At 37.5% G+C, this 8,036-nt stretch overlaps 1 non-coding gene across 1 annotated transcript; it reads left to right on the forward strand.

The window, feature by feature from the left end:
• Nucleotides 1–685: 685 nt before the first annotated feature.
• Nucleotides 686–770, forward strand: TRNAL-CAA (transfer RNA leucine (anticodon CAA)). Its single transcript has one exon. It is a non-coding gene; the product is annotated as a tRNA-Leu (tRNA).
• The last annotated feature ends 7,266 nt before the right edge of the window (nucleotides 771–8,036 follow it).

An 8,036-nucleotide genomic window follows, 5' to 3' on the forward strand; every position in this document is an offset into this window, starting at 1 on the left:
TAGTTAGAATATTTTGTAATCTCCTATTTTAGGTTAGAATATTTTGTATATTTTGTAATCTTCTATTTTAAGTTATAATATTTTATATATTAACCAATTCAAGGAATGAAAGAAAACACGGAAAATATTTCCAACAAAATCCACCACTTTTGATGCATTCAGGCTCATTTCTCACATGCTCCGCCCACTCCCTTTTTCGATGTAGCTCCTTAAAAGTCCACTAAAAGACAATTTCTTGTAAAGTGAAAAAGAGAGCTCTTTCTAATCCATAATGTACACTTACTTTTTAAATATCCGTTATTTTGTGACATAACCTTACTAATTATCTAGCATGAGAATTGTTGGTTTCGAATTCAGTTGTATATCTCTAACTTTGGTCCAGCGAATCACATAAACCTAGCTATATATCTACAGATTCATAATTATTTCAAAGTTAGAACTGTAACTTAAACACTTAAAGATCATCTTGAATCTTTTGGTTAAAGGTCTCCCTTTAACTCAAAACACAATTAGTCATCTTGCCAAAATACTTAGGCGTGGAAAGAATATGAGAAATAAAAATATAAATTCCATTTATATGACTAGAACTCCCACAATGTCCCTGGAACCTCTATGAACATAAACGAATATAGAGAATGGAGGAAACGCATAGGTTAGATCGCATGACCAATTCCATACACCACTAGTCAGGATGGCCGAGTGGTCTAAGGCGCCAGACTCAAGTTCTGGTCTTCGTAAGAGGGCGTGGGTTTCAAATCCCACTTCTGACATTTTATTATTTTTGTTAATATATGTATCAACAAACGTTTTAAGTCACTACAACACGGTGTAGTAGTTGTTGTAGTAGTAGATTTGCTAAGCATATTTTGTTTAAGATTTCTTAAGGTAAATCAAATATTCTTATTTCATTATTACTTTAAATAATTGTCAAACAACAAGCTTATAACGTTGCTGATGTTCATCACTACATAAAAAATACATTCGATGAATTCTCTGCCTCTTGCAATAGTTTACAATGCTTCAGGGCAGGATGGATGCACGTTGAACGAAGCGCCGAAGCGGTATCATGTGGACGAAGCCAAACTACAGTTGAGTGTCTCTCCTTTTGATGGTCGGTCGCCCTCAGGCCGAGTCAAAAAAGGGCTTTGATGGCTTAAGCAAGAAAAGTAGTTTGTCACAAGTAAGTGGAGAGAAGAGATCTCTAGAGATTCTTATTTCATTCCATTCCCACAGCACACTCTGACATTTTATTATTTTTGTTATTATATGTATCAACAAACTTTTAAGTCACTACAACACAGTGTAATAGTTGTTGTAGTAGTAGATTTGCTCAGTATATTTTGTTTAAGATTTCTTAAGGTAAATCAAATATTTCGTCAAACAATAAGCTTATAACGTTGCTGATGTTCATCACTACATAAAAAACATATTCGATGAATCCTCTGCCTCTTGCAATAGTTTACAATGCTTCAGGGCAGGGTGGATACACGTTGAACGAAGCGCCGAAGCGGTATCATATGAACGAAGCCAAACTACAGTTGAGTGTTTTTCCTTTTGATGGTCGGTCGCCCTCAAAAGGGGCTTTGATGACTTAAGCAAGAAAAGTAGTCTGTTAGGAGTAAGTGGAGAGAAGAGATCTCTAAAGATTCTTATTTAATTCCATTCCGAGAGCCCACTCCATAAGAAATTTGTGGTTAAATAGAATTAATCCCCACATCTCTTATAGCTTACTCAACTAAACTAATGGGCCAAGGTTATTCCTTGCATACAAAAGTGATATTTTTATTTTCTTCTCTCATAAAAATATTAATACCATTCATGAAAAAAGTTGTGTACGTCAATAAAGCAAACGTAAAATAGCTCATCTTTTTTTGGTTAATGTAAGCCAGAAGACCATTTGCTATACACCTTCCGTACGCATTGGTGATGTCCACAACCGCCCATACGGGCGGATCTAGAAACTTGCTTACGGTTTCACGTGAATCCAGTAACTTTCGTTATTACTTTGTACTCTCTCCGTTCTAAATTATATGACACTTTTTCCTTTTTAATCAGTCAAAAAAAATGATACATTTCTATATTTAGTAATAATTCAACTTTAAATTTACCTTTTTTACCCTTAATGAAATGAATAGCCTGTTTGGCCAAGCTTATTCCCCCCCCCCCCCCCCCCAAAAGTACTTATTTTTTCAATAAGTGCTTATTTGAAAAAAAGTGAGGTGTTTGGCCTAGCTTTTGGGAGAAAATAAGTGCTTCTGGGGAGTAGCAGAAGCAGTTTTTCAGAAGTTAAAAAAAAAACAGCTTTTGCCCAAAAGCACATTTTTGAAAAGTACTTTTGAGGAAAATACAAATAGAAACACTTTTTAAAAGCTTGGCCAAACAGTAATGACTGCTCAAATTTCTTAAATTTCGTGTCAAGTCAAACACCTTCATATAAAATGGGATGGAGGGAGTTATATATTAAGAAATCTACTAAATATTTATAAATGTCTTATTGTGGATCTGGTTATTATTGTAGTATTAATTTAAGGTCGTTGTAGTAACCAACGGCGGAGCCAGGATTTTCACTAAGGGTGTTCAAAAATATAAAGTAGTAAACAAACAAAGAAGTTAAGGGGGTTTAACATCTACTATATATTCATAAAAAATAATTTTAATTTTGTATATACAGGGTATTTTCTGAACCCCCTAGCCATTAACTAACTTCGCCCCTGATAGGAACCCAAACTTTAAATTTTAGATCCGCCTCTGATGAGAATGACCATTGTCCGAAAACAACGGATAATATGAAGCTGTAATTTTTTTAATCTATCAGATTTGTTTGACAAAATGACAAAATCTTGGATAGTTGTTCTCTTAAGAGTGAATAAAGTAATTTTGTTACCCTCCAAGCCCTAACTACTAAAATACAAGAGCCAGGAATTTAACAACGGAATTAAAAACAACCTAAAGTATCATATATATATCTAGGATTAACTTGTGATCTAGAATATCTTTTCTTTGACATTACACTGAATCTTTACTTGTGTAAAGGAAATTTAACTATTTATAATTTACATAAAAGAATTGTTACCTATACGCACAATGTAATTTTCTGACGGAAAGGATTCCATTAGACCATAAAGCTCAGCACTTGATGGTCGGCAAAACAGAGATAATGTCATGAACCTCAGAAGAATATTTTTGACAGTAACTAAAACAATTGAACATGTTTTTATCAAAAATGGGCATCCTGTCGACATGTCTCTAGAACTATCATGCGGTTGAACCAAAGGCATCTCATATATTTATTCTTTTTACCTTTTTTCAGTTTTGGTCATAGTTTCAATGTTGCACCGTACAAGACATGAATCTTTAGTACATCTAAGGAATAAGGATTCGGGATTATACACCAATTGTCACAAACATCTTAAAACATCCAAAGCCATTCATGCATGTGGATGGAGTTAGGGTTTTTCTTAACAATTTGAGCGTAATTCATTGTACTATCAGAGGCGGATCTAGGATTTTAAAGTAGCGGGTGCCACAATTTTCTTCTGTCACGCCCCGAACCATGGCCTGGACGTAACACGGCACTCGGTGCCTGACTGCATGTGACCGAGCGAACCACATGGCTTGCTGAATCATCATGATACATAACATATGCGGAATATAACGTGAATGCATAATGAGCCTTTATAAAACATGGTAAGTCATAATACTTAATAAAATACTTGTTTAAGCATGAGTGAGCCAAAATGGCTATACGACTCCAAATGTCTGACATGACATAACTGACTTGTCTAGTCTATGAAACCTCTATCATGAGTCTGACTGAAAAACATACTTACTGGGACAAGGCCCCCAGCATACCTTTAGATGCATAATTAATCATAAAACAAAAGTTGACTAAACCCCGAATGAGATGGGGCTCACCAATAAGCTGATACGAATGTTGTCCTACTGAGCAGATGTGTCGTCCTGTATATCAGTACCTGCATCGTGAAATGCAGGCCCCCGAGCAATAAAATGGGACGTCAGCACATTGAATGTACTGGTATGTAAAGCAACCGAAAGAAACAACATAGGACATGGAATAACATGATAAGAGCTGAAACTGAAAAACTTGGACATGAACATGAGCATGAGTACATATGTATATATATAACATTAGTAAAAACATGATAAGTAGGGAGAGCAATAACTTATAACCGATCCATGGTCTGGTGCTTGCGTCCCGCCAGCAGAACACTCAGTCCTTGCCAGGGAACATGAGATTTGCTAAAATATGAAAGGATCCAGTCATTATGAGAGATCGTCCGGGACATGGGTGGAGCGATCCTCATCCTACGGTGGCTACGTAGTTTCAGGCTATCTGAAGCCCTCCTCGGTAATTAATGCAACTCCCAAAACATGAACATGTAAAATAGTGGCACTTTCTGCCCATGGTATATCATGAATCATAACTTGCTTGTACATAGTGTTCATGAATCATAACTTGCTTGTAATGGTTTTCATGAATCATAACTTGTTTGTATAGTTTCATAAGATAACTTGTCATAGTCTTGCAAAACATGTTTTTGGTTCATGAGTAATAACAATAGTTCGAAATCATATATATATACTTGTCTTGAAAACATGCTTGTAACTTGCTGGATGAAATCATAAAGTTTCATATAAACATAATGAGAACACATGGGGAAGAATTCATGATTCATGGATTTAGCTAGGATTCCTAATATCCGTAATGGAAGATTAGGAATACAATGACGAACATAGATACAAAATTCATGTACATACATACATAATTACGGGCTACCAATATGTTGGGTTTAATGCCCTAGGATTTGAACTTCATAGATTTTACGAAAACGGATCATGGGGAAGAACGTAGAGATTCCCACATGTGGATGGAAGTTCTACATACCTTGACTTCCTGCTTTTGAGTGTATCACAATGTCCTTCAATCCCTTCAACTTTAATCTATAGCAATACAGGTCATAGGGACTCTATATTAGCAACAATATCCATGTTTTGTTCATCTAAGCATTTTATCAAACACTTGGTGGGCATGAAGCTCCACAACCTTCATTAATGGTGTTTTCTTCCCCCAATCCCCATTCTATTACTTCTAGATGCTTCTACAATCTCAATTAGATGTAATTGACATCATTCTTCATCACCCATATGAATACAACAATCCCAAGTCAACAATCCAAAAACCCTAGCATAGTTCATATAATTCTCTTTATCAAACCCATTTACTATTCTCCCAAGAACTTATCAACACTTTAATCATCATGAAACATCATAAAACTTACCTTGGTTATTGTAGTAATAATCCTTGAGTTGAAATGCTTCACTTGAACAAAACCCTAGTTCCACCTTCTATGGAATTTCTTGACTTGAATGGATTTGATGTGTTTTTCACACTTAGTTTTATGGATTGATGAAGTGGATCTTTTGTTTCACTTGGATTCTTTCATATGAAGTGTTTGGATGGCTCTAGAGAACCCTTGAGTCGTGTAGGAGAAATAGGAATGAAAAAAAATGGGTTTGGGTCTCTTATTAATATCTTAAAATCTGACCCATCGGGCAATTCTACGCCCATTTTTACGTTCCGTATAATGGTTTTTCGGTCCGTATAACTTACCGTAAAACCATTCCAGTGATTTGGACATTCTGTGCTCATTTTACGGTGGGTTTTACGCCCCGTATAATGGTTTTACGGTCCGTATAACTTACCGTAAAACCATTCCAGTGATTTGGACATTCTGTGCTCATTTTACGGTGGTCTGAGTCAATTTTACGGACCGTATAATTGTTTTACGGACCGTAAAATTGAACCGTAAAACTGACCCTCAAAATATCATTCTCTGTGACCATTTGACGGACCGTATAAATGTTTTACGGACCGTCAAAATGTTATACGGACCGTCAAATGGTCCGTCAAAATTCTCTGCTCGGACAGTCTGTCGTATAATGGGCATAACTCTTTGCACAGATGTTCGTTTGAGGCCCATAATATACCGTTGGAAAGCTATTTCAAAGGGAGACAACTTTCATCAAGGAAGTCTTCCCAAATGCCAAATTAATAATGGGGTTATGGTCGTTGGAAGTAATACCATCTATAAACTCACTTGCAAACATGCCCCATAGAGTGGCTTCCAACTTTTCTTTGCTCAAAAACATTTCTTATGACATAATTGGTTTTCAAAACACTTCCTATAACCATCATATTGGTTCCATTATATTATCATCTTATGAGTCAAACTTTTCGTCCGAAGTTACGAGGTGTTACAATATCTCCCCCTTGGGATCATTCGTCCTCGAATGATAACCATTCGGGATTCTACAAAAATTTCGCCAGAGTTTCCCCTGTAATAAGGCACTACCAACCTATCACAACAACCCATAATATCATTGCCTCACAGGGCTACATCACAATAGTATTATAAATTGGCCACACACGACCAATAGCATGAAAAGAAAGCTTACATACCTCAAAATCTTGGTGCTTCATCATAAATCTCTTCTGCAGGCTGAAACAAGTGCGGGTACCTGGATTTCATATCCTCCTCGGCTTCCCATGTAGCTTCCTCAACTTTCTGACTCCTCCACAGGACTTTCACTGAGGCTACTTCCTTAGTTCTCAACTTGCGAACTTGACGATCAAGAATGGCTACAGGGATCTCCTCATAGGTGAGGCCATCCTTAACTGTTATAGCATCAGCAGGAACAACCAACGAAGGGTCTCCCACACACTTCTTCAACATGGATACATGAAAAACTGGATGAACAGCAGCTAACTCTTGTGGCAACTCAAGTTCATAAGCTACTAGACCAACCTTTCGTAGAATTCTGTAAGGTCCAATATATCTGGGACTAAGCTTCCCTTTCTTGCCAAATCTCATAACACCTTTCATAGGTGAGACTTTAAGGAACACCCAATCATCAACTGAAAATTCTAAATCCCTTCGTCTCACATCTGTATAAGACTTCTGGCGACTCTGAGCTGTTTTCAAACGCTCCTGTATTAACTTGACTTTCTCCATAGCCTGATAAACCAAATCATGTCCTAACAACCCTGCTTCACCAACTTCGAACCAACCAATTGGTGATCTACACCTTCACCCATACAGAGCTTCAAATGGTGCCATCCCAATACTAGCATGATAACTGTTATTATAAGAAAACTCGATGAGAGGCAAGTGATCATCCCAATTACCTTTGAAATCCAAGACGCATGCTCTCAACATATCCTCCAGAGTCTGAATAGTACGCTCTGCCTGGCCATCTGTTTGTGGATGAAAAGCTGTGCTGAGGTTCACCTTGGTACCCAATCCTTTCTGAAAGGATTTCCAGAAGTTTGCTGTAAATTGAGCACCACGATCTAAAATAATGGACACTGGTGTCCCATGCAATCTGACAATCTCATTAACGTACAACTTGGCATAATCTTCTGCTGAATATGTGGTCTTGACTGGCAAAAAGTGTGCTGACTTAGTAAGCCGGTCAACGATCACCCAAATAGAGTCATGTCTCCTAGCTGAACGAGGTAAACCTGATACAAAATCCATATTGATCATTTCCCATTTCCAAACCGGAATATCAATATTCTGAGCCAAGCCACCAGGCCTCTGGTGTTCGGCTTTCACATGCTGACAATTCGGGCACTTAGCTACAAAATCTGCCACATTCTTCTTCATATCGTTCCACCAGTAAATCTCCTTGAGATCATGATACATCTTAGTGGAACCTGGGTGAATGGAATACCTGGAATTGTGAGCTTCTGACATGATTTGCTCTCTGAGTCCATCTACATCTGGGACACATAATCTGCCTTGGTACCTCAAGGTACCATCATCTCCCCCTTGTTCAAAAGTCGTCGTCTTATGCTTGTGAATCCCCTCTTTCAGCTGCAACATGTAGGGATCATTAAACTGTTTCTCCTTGACTTCAACGACTAAAGAGGAAATAGCACTATTCTGAACAACCACACCACCATCCTCGGAGTCCAAAAGTCGAACTCCAAGATTGGCCAGACGGTGAACTTC

The sequence above is a fragment of the Lycium barbarum genome, chromosome 11 (assembly GCF_019175385.1).
Source record: "Lycium barbarum isolate Lr01 chromosome 11, ASM1917538v2, whole genome shotgun sequence".
Lineage (NCBI taxonomy): Eukaryota > Viridiplantae > Streptophyta > Magnoliopsida > Solanales > Solanaceae > Lycium > Lycium barbarum.